The following is a 14,787-nucleotide window of genomic DNA, read 5'->3' as shown; positions in this document are numbered from 1 at the left end:
ATTACCTGCCTCTCCATACAACACAAATACAAAGCACCATAAAATACATATAATTGATGAAAAACATATCCAACTAATACATTATTAAAAGGCACCACATTATTAAAATGCATCTTAAATTTCAATTGGGTAGGCCTGTTGGAAGAGATCAGTCTTTATGGCTTTCTTAAATTCCAGAAGACTGTTAAGTTGGCGAATCTCTCCTGGAAGGCCATTCCACAGTCTGGGAGTGGCAGAAGAGAAGGTCCTCTGGGTAAAAGTTGTCAGTCTAGTTGTAGCTGGCTGGAGTAAATTCTCCCCAGAGGACCTGAGTGTGTGGGGCGGATTGTACGGGGAAGGCGATCCAGCAAATAACCAACACTTTTTACTTCACCCAGAAACTAATTGGCAGCCAGTGTATTGATTTTAAAGTTGGTGTAATGTGGTCACCCCTAGATGTATCGGTGACCAATCTGGCTGCCATATTTTGCACTAGTTGAAGTTTCTGGACTAGGCACAAAGTTAGCCCTATGTACAACACATTGCAGAAGTCGAGCTTCGAAGTTACCAGCATGTGCACTACCATCTTTAGGTCTTCCAAATCTAGAAAGAGGTGCAGCTGGCGTATCAGCTAAAGCTGATAGTAGGCACTCCTAGCTGTCACATCTATCTGGGCTGTCCTTTGGAGTGACAGATCCAGGAGTATCCCCCAAGCTGCAAACACAGTCTTTCAGGGGGAGTGTAATCCCATCCAGAACTGGTTGACACACCACCAAACCCAGGTTGGGGGCTTTGACGGTAAGCACCTACTTGTTGTCTGGATTCAGGTTCAGTTTGTTTTTCCTCATCCAGCCCATCCTGCCCAAGAAACCAGTGAAGGGATTTTAGGAAGGTTATTATTGTTAGAGTGATCAGAGATGTAAACAATTAGGACAGCAGAATTCTAGGTAAAGGTGAGACAACAGGTGATTGTGGCGAAGAAGACTGCATTAGTCAAAGTGAGATGCAAAGGCACAAAGCAGAGTTTTCACCAGCAAGGAAAGGGCATGTATTTGCAGAGTTGTAAAGAGAGACGTGACATGATCTTGGCTTGCATTCAGCTTTTAGACCATGGAATTAGTTATCTGAAATTGTAAATAAACAACAACTGGGTTTTAGTTACACGCTGTGACAACAAAGGAACATTAAGAACTATTCATTCCACTTAAATTCCATTTCGAGTACATTCTCATTTCTCTCTCTGCATTTTGCAATAACGATCATCAACAGCATTGAGATAAAGTTGGAACAAAATCAATTTTGTGGGTTGTGTCGGCTTTCTTCCTGATTTTCCAGTGCGGTATTTCAAATATTGAAGTATGCCAGTTTCCAAAGAGGCATTTTCTATCCAGAAAAATCTGCTATTTCTGTTCTGCTATTCTCTCAACAAGTATAAAAATAATAAAATAAAATTGCCAAGTTTTTCATCAGTTACTAATAATTTTAGCAGTCTAAAGACAATGCCGTATCGAAACACCTTGGTTCCCTAGAAATTACACTCACCCTCTCATAAACATACCCGTTTTCTTCTGTCACTATTGATACTTCAAGAATGGGGCGGGGGGAACCCACCAAAATGAAGAGTTTGCCTGCATTGGTGTAATATCACCCAAACCATGGGGCCATTACTTAGATGAAATGACACAGCACCCACATTGGGGATCTACATAGTTTGACTTCTTGGTGGCAACCACACCTCTTGAGTAACACATGAGTCTGGAAATAGGTGAGCATCATGAATGGAAAGCTAATTTAGTGGTTAGGTATATAATTCCTGAATACCTCAGGAGCTGGTAAGAAATTATGGACACCTAAGTACTACCATGCTTGGCACTTGGAGACTGCATGTTCACTGGTCTATTCTCAATAGTCGCATCCACCTTTTGGAGCATGTGGTTTGAAGGGCAGAAATAGCAAGTTTTAAACACCTCTTGAAAACACCCCTGTTCCCATAGGCTTTCCCTGACCTGTGACAGACTTTGTTACCACCCTTTTATTGTTATGGGTTGTTGTTTCTAAAAATGTTTAATTATTAATTATTTTTATCTTGTTTTATATTATGTCAAATTTTAATAAGAAACACAGGAATTTTATTTATTTATTTATTTATTTATTTATTTATTTATTTATTTATTTATACATTTGTATCCCACCCTATGTCACAAGGATCTCAGGGTGGTATACAGATAAAAAGCATACAACCAATATAAAACAATAAATATACACAGCGAAAAGCAAATGAAACCAGTAAGCTAAAACCAGTATAGAATTTTAAAACAGTAAAACTAATTAAAACAATTAAAACTATGTACAGGCTGGGTGACTTTAGCCCTCGAAGGCTTTGTTAAAAAGCCATGTCTTTGATTAGCAGTTTTTAGTCCCTCAGTCTTGTTTTTAAATGTGTGACTGCATGTTTAGTTCCTTACCCACCTGCTGGGTGTGTGTGTGTGTGTTTTACATTGGATGTTACTTTGATTTAATTCTGCTTTTAAAGGTTTTATATTATGCTTAATCACGTTGTATTTTAAGGGTTTAATTTTTATGAACTGCCCAGAGACCTTTGGCTCTTGGGTGGAACAGAAATGTAATTAAGGGTGCAATCCTATGCTGATTTAGTCCAGCAAACGTCCTACAACTCCCAGCAACCCCCAGCCAGCATGTCACCCAATTGACCCCTTACCATGACAAGGCTGAGCACTCCTGGCATATAATGCGTCATGGCATAACTAAAAGACATACATCCCTTCTGCAAAAGTGGGCCAGAGATTTAATTTTGTTTTATTCTTCTCCCTGCGATTCTGCACAATTGGGGACAGGCGATATGCTTGGACCGAGCTTGAATGCTCATACTTTACGTGCACGCCTTTGCATTACAAACACTCCGTGCCAGGCCTTGTAGTGAAATATATATTTTACAACGTACAATAAAGACTGAGAATGAAAATCAGATGCTCTTGTGGAATTGCTGTGAGTGTTTGATCAGCTCGATGGTGGCGTTTCATAACTCTGGATTGGTTTGTTGCTGCTGGGCCTACAACTTGCGTTGAGCTCCAGGATTATACGTCCCCACCTGGAATGGGGATGTTTGGGAGAACTTCCATGTTGATTCTATATAGAGACCCAAATCGAACCGGCTGTTCAGAATCTGCTCACTAGCCGGTCATCTGCATTGTTCATGAATTCAGATTTCGTCAGATTACTTGACTTTATGAAGAACACGGTGGAGTGTGTTGTTGTTAGTGGCATGAGGGCAGCTGATTTATAGGTGTGAAATCAAGGACACTTCCCAAAGTATTCACTGGTAAACAATAGAACAATATAGTTAAGGCACCGGCTGTAGTTTTGAGCAGGAGCACCTGCGAGTTGCAATGATTAAGGGCACAATCCTACACATGTTTAGGCAGAAACCACCAGTACAGTGTAGCGGCTAGAGCGTTGGACTGGGAGTCGGGAGATGCAGGTTCTAGTCCCCACTTGGCCATGGAAACCCACTGGGCGACTTTGGGCCACTCACAGACTCTCAACCCAACCTACCTCACCGGGTTGTTGCTGTGAAGACAAAATGGAGAGGAGGAGGAAGATTATGTACACCACTTTGCGGGAGAGGGAATGCAATAAGTAAATAAATAAGAAGTCTTGGCTGGGGAATTCTGGGAGTTGGAGGACTTTTTTCTGTCTAAACATGCATAGGGTTGCACCCTAAGCCCACTTTCGTCAGCAGCTCTGAGAAAATAATGCTGTTTGGCCACTTACCCTCTCATTGCATGAAGGGGAAAACAGGGCTACACTCGCCACTCCAACCCCTCTGTTGCATGCCCTTTCCCATGTGATCAGAAGGGGAAGGACTGAAAGGGGTGGGGCTACTCTTATGCATGTAGAACTCTGGTGGTACAGTCAGTGATGTAGTGGTGAATTCTGAAATGAAGACGCTCATCATGACAGTACCCAGAGTCACGCCGCCAAGGAGTGTCCAAATGTTCAGGCAGTTGTGTTGATCCCTCTCTCTCTCTCTCTCTCTCTCTCTCTCTCTGTGTGTAATACAATGGTGTGATATGATACGATACCCAAGATTTTCCAATAGTTTCCTTTCCCAGCACCAGGGAACCAAGTAGAAACATTTTCTTTTGAAGTCAGCAAACCAAATCAAGAAGTTCCCAACTTGGAAAATGTTTTTTTTTTAAAAAAAAAAGAGCTTCTTTCTTTCTTTTGGTAAAGCTAATTGCTCTTTCAAAACCAGGCCACCCCAAAATATTTTCTTACTTCGTGGCTGCTTTGGTGAGTGGAGACTGATGGCTCCAATTTCAGTGGGGCTGTGAATCCATTGCAGGTTTCAGGCAGAACCCCAAAGGAGCTATCCAAGTTGCCGGAGCTATCTTGGCCAGATCTGACTGAAACCTGGAATGGATTCACTGAATCCCCACTGAAATTGGTGCCACCAGCCTCCACTGGTATTAGTGTTGGCTACTCTGGTGGTGGCAGAGGAGAGAAAGAACCAGGTGACTCTTCCTCTGCTCCTCCCTCTACCTGCTCCTCGTTTCCCTTTTCTCCCCCAGTCTTTTCTGCCCCCTTCCCAGGTGCTTGGAATGCTGGGAAGTGTAGTTTTCACCAGGCTCCTAAAAGTGTCTAAGTGCATTTTAGGAAAAAATTATTTATTTATTTATTTATTTATTTATTTATTACACTTATATACCGCTCCCATAGCCATGGCTCTCTGGGCGGTTTAGAGAAATTCTAAAATTAAGATAAAAACAAGTATACAAAATTTTAAATTCTAAAACACAGAACATACACACATAAAGCATTAAAAACCCTTAAAAAACTAAACATGTGTGTGATTAAGATGTGCCGCCATATGCCTGGGCAAAGAGGAAAGTCTTAACCTGGCGCCAGAAAGATAGCAGCGTTGGTGCCAGGCGAGCCTCGTCAGGGAGATCGTTCCATAGTCTGGGAGCCACCACCGAAAAGGCCCTGTCCCTCATTGCCACACTCCAAGCCTCTCTCGGAATAGGCACCCAGAGGAGGACCTTAGATGTTGAACGTAGTGACCGGGTATATTCACGTCGGGAGAGGCGTTCCGTCAGGTATTGTGATCCCAAGCTGTGTAAGGCTTTATAGGTCAAAACCAGCACCTTGAATTGGACTCGGAAACATACAGGCAGCCGGTGCAAGCAGACCACAGCAGGTGTTATATGGTCGAACCTTCTGGTTCCCGAAATCAATCTGGCCGCTGCATTTTGCACGAGCTGCAGCTTCCGAACCGTCTTCAAAGGCAGCCCTACGTAGAGTGCATTGCAGTAATCTAACTTGGAGGTTACCAGAGCATGGACAACTGAAGCCAAGTTATCCCTGTCTAGATAGGGGTGTAGCTGGGCCAACAACAGAGTTTGCAGAAGGCACTCCGTGCCACTGAGGTCACCTGAGCCTCAAGTGACAATGATGGGTCTAAAAGAACCCCCAAGCTACGAACCTGCTCCTTCAGGGTGAGTGCAATCCCATCCAGAACCAGTAGAACACCCCCCCATCCTGTCAGCGGAATCACCTACTAACAGCATCTCAGTCTTGTCTGGATTGAGTCTCAGTTTATTAGCCCTCATCCAGTCCAGTGTCGCAGCCAGGCACCGGTTCAACACATCCACAGCCTCTCCTGCTGAAGATGAAAAGGAGAAATAGAGCTGTGTGTCGTCAGATTACTGATGACAGCACACTCCAAAGCTCCGGATGACCGCCCCCAGCGGCTTCATGTAAATGTTAAACAACATGGGGGACAAAACCGACCCCTGCGGGACCCCATACTTGAGAGTCCACGGGGCTGAGTAATGTTCCCCAAGCACCACCTTCTGTATCCGACCCGCCAAATAAGAGCGGAACCACTGCAGAGCAGTACCCCCCACTCCCAGCTCAGCGAGTCGTCCCAGAAGGATATCATGGTCAATGGTATCGAAAGCCGCTGAGAGGTCGAGGAGAATCAACAGAGTCACACTCCCTCTCCTGTCTTTCTCCCGACATAGGTCATCATACAGGGTGACCAAGGCTGTTTCCATGCCAAAACCAGGCCTGAAGCCCGACTGAAATGGATCCAGATAATCAGTCTCATCCAAGAGTGTCTGGAACTGGCCCGCCACCACCCGCTCAAGGACCTTGCCCAGGAATGGAACATTTGCCACCGGCCTGTAGTTACTAAGATTTTCCGGGTCCAAGGAAGTTTTCTTCAGGAGTGGTCTCACTACTGCCTCATTCAGACGGTCTGGGACCACTCCCTCTCTCAGAGAGGCATTAATCACTTCCTTGGCCCAGCCGGCTGTTCCATCCCTGCTAGCTTTTAATAGCCAAGAGGTGCAAGGATCCAGTGCAGAGGTGGTCGCGCAGACCTGTCCAAGCACCTTGTCCACATCCTTGAGCTGTACCAACTGAAACTCATCCAAGAAAAGAGGATGGAGAGAGAAGGGAAGAGAGACAAAGCCCTTCCTGCCACTGCAACCAAAGCTAAAGACGGAGCTGAAAGCAAGCATTCTTCCAAAATCAGTCTCCTATAAAACAGTGTCTTGATAGTGCTGGAGAAGAGTTCCCAACTTTTATGACAGCTCCAGGTGGTAGTCATCAACACCATTTTTTGCAAAAGTGCTTCCTTTTTAAATAAAAGCCTATGAAAGGATTTTCTTTCCTCCTCACAGATGGAGGATTGACGACCATCTCCTCTTGATCCTTCCCTTTCCGGAAGTGAATTGCAAAGTGTTTGGGGATTACACATTGGCTTTCATACGCAGCTGCTATTTGTGGGACTTTTCAAACTCAAAGGCAATATAATAACCCGGCTGTTGGTTCTGCGCAAGTGTTTCTCCTCCTTTACAGTGACCTTAACACACACACACAGAGTCAAAAGCCTCTAAATGGCATGTATTTGTATGTGAGCTCAAGACTTCCCTGGGTACCTCATTTGAAACCTGCAGGCTTAAAAACAAGAACTGGGTCACATCTGACTGCTACCATCTGGCCCACTTCTCTCAAGGATTACCCTGGAATGTGTTTCACATGTGCTTTCAGAGCAAGATTGCATGTTGCCAAAAGGAAAATACTTTACAGCTGAGCATTGCCTGGAAGTCTAACTATTTCAAATGCAGCAACCAAAAGAGACTTTTAAGAAAAAGCATGCAGCGCTCTAGATTAACCCCATTTTTGGTCCAAATAACTTCACACGAATTCCACCGCCCCACCCCCAGGCCTATGTTAAATCAATGCTAAATCGCTCCCACACCCCAGTTAAAGATGCTACCCTGCAGTGTAGAGGAGTAATCAGTGTGCACGCGTTATCAATATGATTCTGGTATTGAAAGAAATGGTCACTCGTGATATGTTATAGAAGAGCTTCAGTACCCCTGTAGCCAGCCGGCCTTGTTAGGTGGGACAGCAATATTTCTAGGTAGGACATTTTGAGAAGGCAAGCACACAGCAACTGCCACGCTCCCCCTCCACTGCTGAACAGGAAGTGATAGCAATCAATCAATGTCAGATTTATCATGTCTTAGCAAATTGCCATTATACACAAACACAGAATAAAACACTATACAATTTAAAACCCCACCAACAAACCATTAAGAGTTGAATAGTTTCCCATACAGCTTTTAGACTTCATGGCACTTATTTGTAGAGCATTGACAAGGAATTTAGAAGTTCTAAAAGATACCTACTTCTCAGGAAGTGAGGGCCTGGCCAGGGGAAGGGAATGCAGTGTCTGCCCGTCTCCACTCCTCCTGCATGTAGAGAGCATGTTAATAGAAAATTTAGTATGAACAACGGGAATTAAATGATTTACATATTTTTTAGTTTCATGAGGGGAGAAAAGGATGTAGAGATAAAAACTAAAGACATGTCAGTAGTTGATGTGTGTTTGATTGTGTTATGTTATTGTAATATAGATTAAAGATGGCTTTTACTTCTAATATTCAGTGGTAATGTTTGTTTATGGCTTATTGTATCAGTCTCACCTAGTCAGTGAGTCAAACTGATGAGTTTGGTTGTGTTGGCTCATGTGGAAGTTGCCATCTGGACCATTTCTTTGAAAATATTGACTATTGCCTGGCTTTGGTATCCAAACGTGGTTTCTGTGGAAATTTTGTGGATCATTGCATCCCTCCCTTACAGTCATTGGTGACTGGTGAATTTGGTTGATTTGGCTCAGTTAGAACTGGCCATCTTTTTCTGTACCATGTGCTTATTGAAGGAATGAACACCCATGCTTTTTTATAGTGGTGCTGTGGGAACATTTATATTGTTGTTGAGTGTTTTCTTTTACTCTCTGTGTGTTTATTGTATTTGTCCTTACTTGAAAATCAATAAAAATAGTATTAAAAAAAAAAAGAACTGGCCATTTTGGGCCATTTTTAAAGAATGCAGATTATTCCCCAGAATGTGTTTTTTGTGGAAGTGTTGTGGCTTACTGTATCAGTTATGTGTGGTTAATAATAATATAATTTTTCATGTCCTAAAATACTGTCCTAAAATACTGTTCTCAGGAACACCACGTACATGTGTTAGAGACACCTGAGTATTTTAAGACAGAAACCCTTGAAAACTATTATTATTATTATTATTATTATTATTATTATTATTATTATTATTATTATTATTATTATTTTAATATCCAAAACATATCCGGAACATCAGCAGAACTCCAATTACAGAGCAGTCAGGGCCTGTTGCGTTCCTTTCTGGCTTTTACCCTGTCACAAGCAGTTTTTTGGATAAGAAAACACAGCTCTCCACAAAGACTCTCTACAGGAAAAGTGTCAATCAGTGCTCCTGACGAAGGATCTGACAATCCGAAACGTTGAGCCTTCTTGAACTTTTAAATAAAAACATTATCTCTTGACAAGTACCAGCCTCCACGTAGCATCTTGTACAGCACCAGAGCCAGCCTCCCTTTCCACACGTTTTTGTGGTGCTCGTTCTCCTGTTTTCCCTCAGCGTTTGCCCTGTCCCTTCCATTAGCACAAAACTTCCAGCACCCTGGCAATGGCAAAAAGGAGACGTTATGAGGCATGCTTGGGGAAGATTGGGGAAGGCTTTGGAACAGCTGGAAGAGGGGGACTGTGGAAACTATGCATGCCAGCCCTGGAGCTCATGTACTTGTTTCCCACCAGCCAGCTCCCACCCAGCAGTATGGGGCTTTAGATATGGTGGCTCTTTTGCCATCCGTTCTCTCTCCCCTCTTCTACTTGGAGTACTCTGCCCAGCTGCTATCCTATACACATACGCCGAAAACCAACAGGACTTTCTTCTGGGCATACTTGTGTAGAACTGCATTATAAATCATGAAACACTAGATCAGCCTTCCTCAACCTGGGACGCTCCAGATGTGTTGGACTGCATCTCCCAGAATGCCCCAGCCAGCTGGCTGGGGCATTCTGGGAGTTGTAGTCCAACACATCTGGAGCGCCCCAGGTTGAGGAAGGCTGCACTAGATTGATATTTATCCTAAAATACCTCCCCACATGTTTGTCAGGCTTGGTTTTAAAACAGACATTATTGGGCTTTGGTTGTTCTTGTTGTTGTTGTTGTTGTTTTAGCTTTCAATGGGCCCATTCAAAAGACACGTTAAACCATGGCTTTAACCACAGTGAATAAGGCTTTTTGCTTTATTCACCATGGTTAAGGCCATGATTTAAGGTGTCTTCGGAATGGGGCCACTGTTAGCTGAGCACGGCTGTTTTCAAATAGCAAGCTCTGGACTCGTAGGTTCAGCTTATTCATAAACTGTGTATAACAGTGTGGTGTAGTGGTTAGAATATTAGGTTTGGAGTGGGGGTCCCAGGTTCAGATTCCGGCTGCTATAAAACTCACCTGTTGCCCTTGAGCAACTCACTGTCTTTCAGCACAACTTACTTTATGGGGTTGTTCTGGGAGAGGCAGAAAGATCATATACATGCATACAATTTTTTTTAAAAAATCTTGCACGAGATGTCTGTATTTGAAACATTTTTTTAAAGTGCAAATACTGTGCAAAAGGCTATAGGCCTTTAATATATACTAACAATGCAGTCCTGTACATGCATATTCAGAAGTAAGCTGCATGGAGTTAATAGAACTTACTCCCAGGTATAAGATAGCAGCCTAAGGAGGTCATTTTGAGTGGATCTACTGGAGTGAATGGGCCTAAACTAAGTAGGACTACCATTGTATACTACCCAGAGGGTTTAAGCACTGCAAGTGTGATGTGGATAAGAACTTAAAGAATAGGTTTTTTGGAAGAAGAAAAAAATATTATTATTATTATTATTTATTTATATAGCGCCATCAATGTACATGGTGCTGTACAGAGTAAAACAATAAAATAGCAAGACCCTGCTGCATAGGCTTACATTCTAATAAAATCATAATAAAACAATAAGGAGGGTAAGAGAATGCACCAAACAGGCAGTATAAAAGTCAGAACAAAATCAAGTTTTAAAAGCTTTAGGAAAAAGAAAAGTTTTTAGCTGAGCTTTAAAAGCTGCGGTTGAACTTGTAGTTCTCAAATGTTCTGGAAGAGCGTTCCAGGCGTAAGGAGCAGCGGAAGAAAATGGACGAAGCCGAGCAAAGGAAGCAGAGATCCTTGGGCAGGTGAGAAACATGGCATCAGAGGAGCGAAGAGCATTTTAATTAAACTTCTCACAGTCAGTAACTAAACACTAGATGGAGCTCTGCTATAATATAAAGGCTAAAATCCTCATCTCACTCAGTAGTCAGCTTGCAAAAGAGCCTTTGAATTTGCCTACCTAAATTTCTGAATTGCACCTTCAATTAGTTGTCACTTCAGCTGAAAGTTACCTTTGCCTTGGTGACAGTCCTGGTATTTTATTTATTTTTTAATTGTTGTTTCTAGCCAACCTTTCTGTGTACAACCTGCTTTGCTATCCTTACCTTATTTAATATTTCAGATCACCAGGGCTGCGCTTTGAAAGATAAACACATGATTTTGTGACGCAGCGATGGATCAAGGGTTAGTCTCCAAGGGCACACATACATACAGGGAACAAAGAAAAAAGTTTGGGTTGGAGCCAGATTTAAAGTAGACCCTTTGAAATCAATGGATCTACTCTAAGTAGGGTGACCATATGGAAAGGAGGACAGGTCTCCTGTATCTTTAACAGTTATATTGAAAAGGGAATTTCAGCAGGTGTCATTTGCATTCATGCAGCACCTGGTGAAATACCCTCTTCATCAAAACTGTTAAAGTTGCAGGAGCCCTGCCCTCTTTTGTATCTGGTCACTCTAGTATATCTCCTGCAACTTTAATTGTTGTAATGAAGAGGGAATTTCACCAGATGCTGCATGCATACAAATAGCACCTGCTGAAATTCCCTTTTCACTGCAACTCTTAAAGATACAGGAGCCCTGTCCTCCTTTCCATATGGTCACCCTATGCTGCTGCACATATGTAATACTTCTTCTGCAGGTGGCCACACTCAATGCACAAAGGTCCTGGTTGGGGTTAGCTTGGCCATGCAACTTTGGGGGTGGGGTAGGACATGGCCTTTCTCCTTTTCCTCCATGTGACAGCCTCAAGGTGACTATATACGATAAGAATGTAAATGAATAAAATAGAGCTTTATTTTGTTATTGCACTTATATCCTGTGGGTTTTTTCCCCCTTGTACGACGGCTTACGTAGCCCTCCTCCTCTCTATTTTATCCTTTCAACAACCCTGTGAGGTAGGTTAGGCTGAGAGTCAATGCCTGGCTCAAAGTTACCCAGTGAGCTTCATGGACGAATGGAAACTAGAATCCAGATCCCCTGAGTCCCAGTCCAACATGGTAACTACTACACTACACTGTCACAGTTGATGCAATTTATTCTATTATTTATTAGTGATGGGCAAACTGACTCTATCATAATTCAGAATTTGCTCGTTGAGTTGCAAATTGAATATTCAAAACCTAGATGAAAGTTCTCTGTTTATTATGAGATTTCAAATTATCTTTGTTTTTTGCACAAGCACAACACCCAAGTGCATCTTGGGAACATGGTGTACATGCTGTGGTGCTCTTTTCTGCCCCATGATGCCCCATGGCATCATGCATGACACTGTATTCCTTCTCTGGTTAGCTGTTATCCAATGTGCTCCCTATACTTGCAGCCACAGGAAGTAGGTGAGTGAAGTAAGGCCATTACAAGAATTCTGTTAGGCGCGCTTGCCTAGACAAGTACCCTGTTCGAATTCTGCCATTTAAATTCTGCTTGAACCCCTCCTCTGCTACCTCCTCCCTGCCCTAAAGGATCAAAAATGTACCAGGTACATGTGGTGTGGGCACTAACAGCATATGCTCCCAGGTTGACTTGGAAAGTCCCACAGTCCCCAGTGGGAAAAGATACTGCACCACGAATTGGGAGTGCCTACTGAGCCAGAACGCAGCGGCTTTTTGAGCATTTGCTGAGACCATTTCAGGGACTTTCTGCATGTAAGATTTACACTCCATGACTGAACTACAGTCTCTCACCACTGGGAGATGTTGGGAACTGTTCAGTATAACCTTTCTTCAGAGAGACAAAGAAATTTGCATTGCACTCTATGTGCTTCCCATTGAGGGAAGAGACAATCAATGTTTCCAAAATACGGTTTATATGTTGTTTAGTAATGCTGTTCTGATGGAGTGCATCTTCCCAAACGGCTGTTGTGTCACTCATGTAAATCCTGTTTGTGCTATGAAATCTTATATGCGCTCAGAATATCATGCAGGGCTCATGTATGTAGGAATGTACGAATTGTGTGAAATACATTCCGTCTGTGTTTTGTGGATTGTCAAGCACCTTTTGTTCCATTGCCTGCCCACCGACGGAATCGGTTTTGTGGTTTTTTAGTTTCAGAATTTGCACACGTGCAGATTTGCGGAAATATGAATTTACACAAGTTTACACAAATTCCCCCCCAAATACATACTTTCATGCTTTAGCCTTTGGGGGGGAAATGCACATTTTGGGCTGTATTTTTATTTTTATTTTTGCATATTTTCCTATGACAAAATTGGCACAAAATCCCCAAAGTTTGAAAAATGCTCCACAGGTTTGTGGATTCTGTCTGACAGGGGGAAAGCCGGTCTGCTGCAGAGAGCATGGGTCAGGTTCACAAAAATCTGAACCCTTTTGGTTCCATTGCAAAGTGTTCTGACATGTCTACTTGTATGTGTCTGCAATCTCATTCATTTCATAAATTCAGATCTATACACAAAATGACTGAGGAAGAAGGAGCTGTCCATTGAAGCTAGCCTACACAAATTAATATAATACACACTGGACTTCCCATGACCATAAAAAAGGGTTGGATTGGGGCATCTGCCTTTATACAATTCTTATTTTTATTTGTCAGGTCATTTTGTTTTACTGCCAATATGTATAAATATTTCATCACTGCTATTCAAAGCAGCCCATCAGCTGGGTAATTCTAGAGCTGCTATCATTTATTTATACTACTATCAAAAAATGATATATTGTTGTGATGGTGAAGAAAACAGCTATGGAAACAGGAATTAGACATTCAGACAGAAGTGAAGGAAACCATGTCAGATGGAAGTATTTTTTCTTGGCTGGTAGTTCCTGACCATTTTCCAGAAATAGCCTCTAATTTTAACAAGATTATGTTTCACAGAAAGTGTCCCTATAGCTCATTCTTATTGGCAACATTTGAGATGATTAACAGCTTTAAAGAAAACCACTGGGCATTGTTCATCTGCAAAAGCACACTGTCAAACACAGATCGTCATTCAACTAAAATAGTTGGAATTCCAATTTATCAGGAGAAGAGTAATGTATGCTTTAATGTGGATTCCTGCATTGAGCAGAGGGTTGGATCTGATGCCTTATATGCCCCTTCCAACTCTACTATTCTATGATTCTATGATTAGAGAAGAATGTGCTACAGTGCCAAATGACAATCACCAGTTTTACACAATCACCGCAGCCCACTGGGGGTGTTGTGTGGGCCAGCGACCATTTTGAATAGTCACATCATGGGAACTGCCACCGGGGAGTTCCCATGGTTTGCTGTGTAGTCTGAACCCAGGTGGCAAGGATCACCGGAGGGAGAAGCAACCCTCAAATTACCGTACAACAGACCCTGGGTGATTTGAGGGTTGTTTCCACCTTCAACAAACCCTGACACCTAGGTTCAGACAACATGACAAACCATGATCATATGAACTGGGCCAATGTGTTTGATCCAGATTTAGGCATATGCAGACAAACTGGTGGCTATGGATCTCCTTACCCCTCTCCTCCCAGAGCCCCTCCAGCTTCAAGAATATCTGCATAGGGCACCTAAGTGTGAGCATCTACTCCCATGTAGGTGACCAAATGAAGATGGCTATGCCAAAAATGACATGGTGCATGATGGTAAGCCCACAAAATTCTATGCCAGCCTCCCCCAACCTGATGCCCTCCTAATGTTTTGGACTTCAACTCTCATCATCCCCAGCCAGCACAGCCAATGATAAAAGTCAATGGGAGATGCAGTCTGAAACAACAACGTTGGAGATGGATCCAAATGTACGCTGAGTCAACTGTGCTGATGGAGTTGGATCTCCCCACCCCCCTCACCATGGTAACCCCTCTAGCCCCCTAGAAATGCTATACCCTGCTGAATGAGGTGTGGGTGGAGAGGGGGGAATCCCCAAATATTGGGTGGAAGATTTTTGCCTGAGTGGAGCCCTTTCTCTCATGGAAGGCAGATCCTGGATCCATCCCTGGAAGGTACCAAGTTGGGGAAGGTTGCTCTATGCCATTAGGCTGTCTCCATAGGGC

The sequence above is a fragment of the Elgaria multicarinata genome, chromosome 4 (assembly GCF_023053635.1).
Source record: "Elgaria multicarinata webbii isolate HBS135686 ecotype San Diego chromosome 4, rElgMul1.1.pri, whole genome shotgun sequence".
Taxonomy (NCBI): Eukaryota; Metazoa; Chordata; class Lepidosauria; order Squamata; family Anguidae; genus Elgaria; species Elgaria multicarinata.
This window is presented reverse-complemented; position numbering follows the sequence as displayed.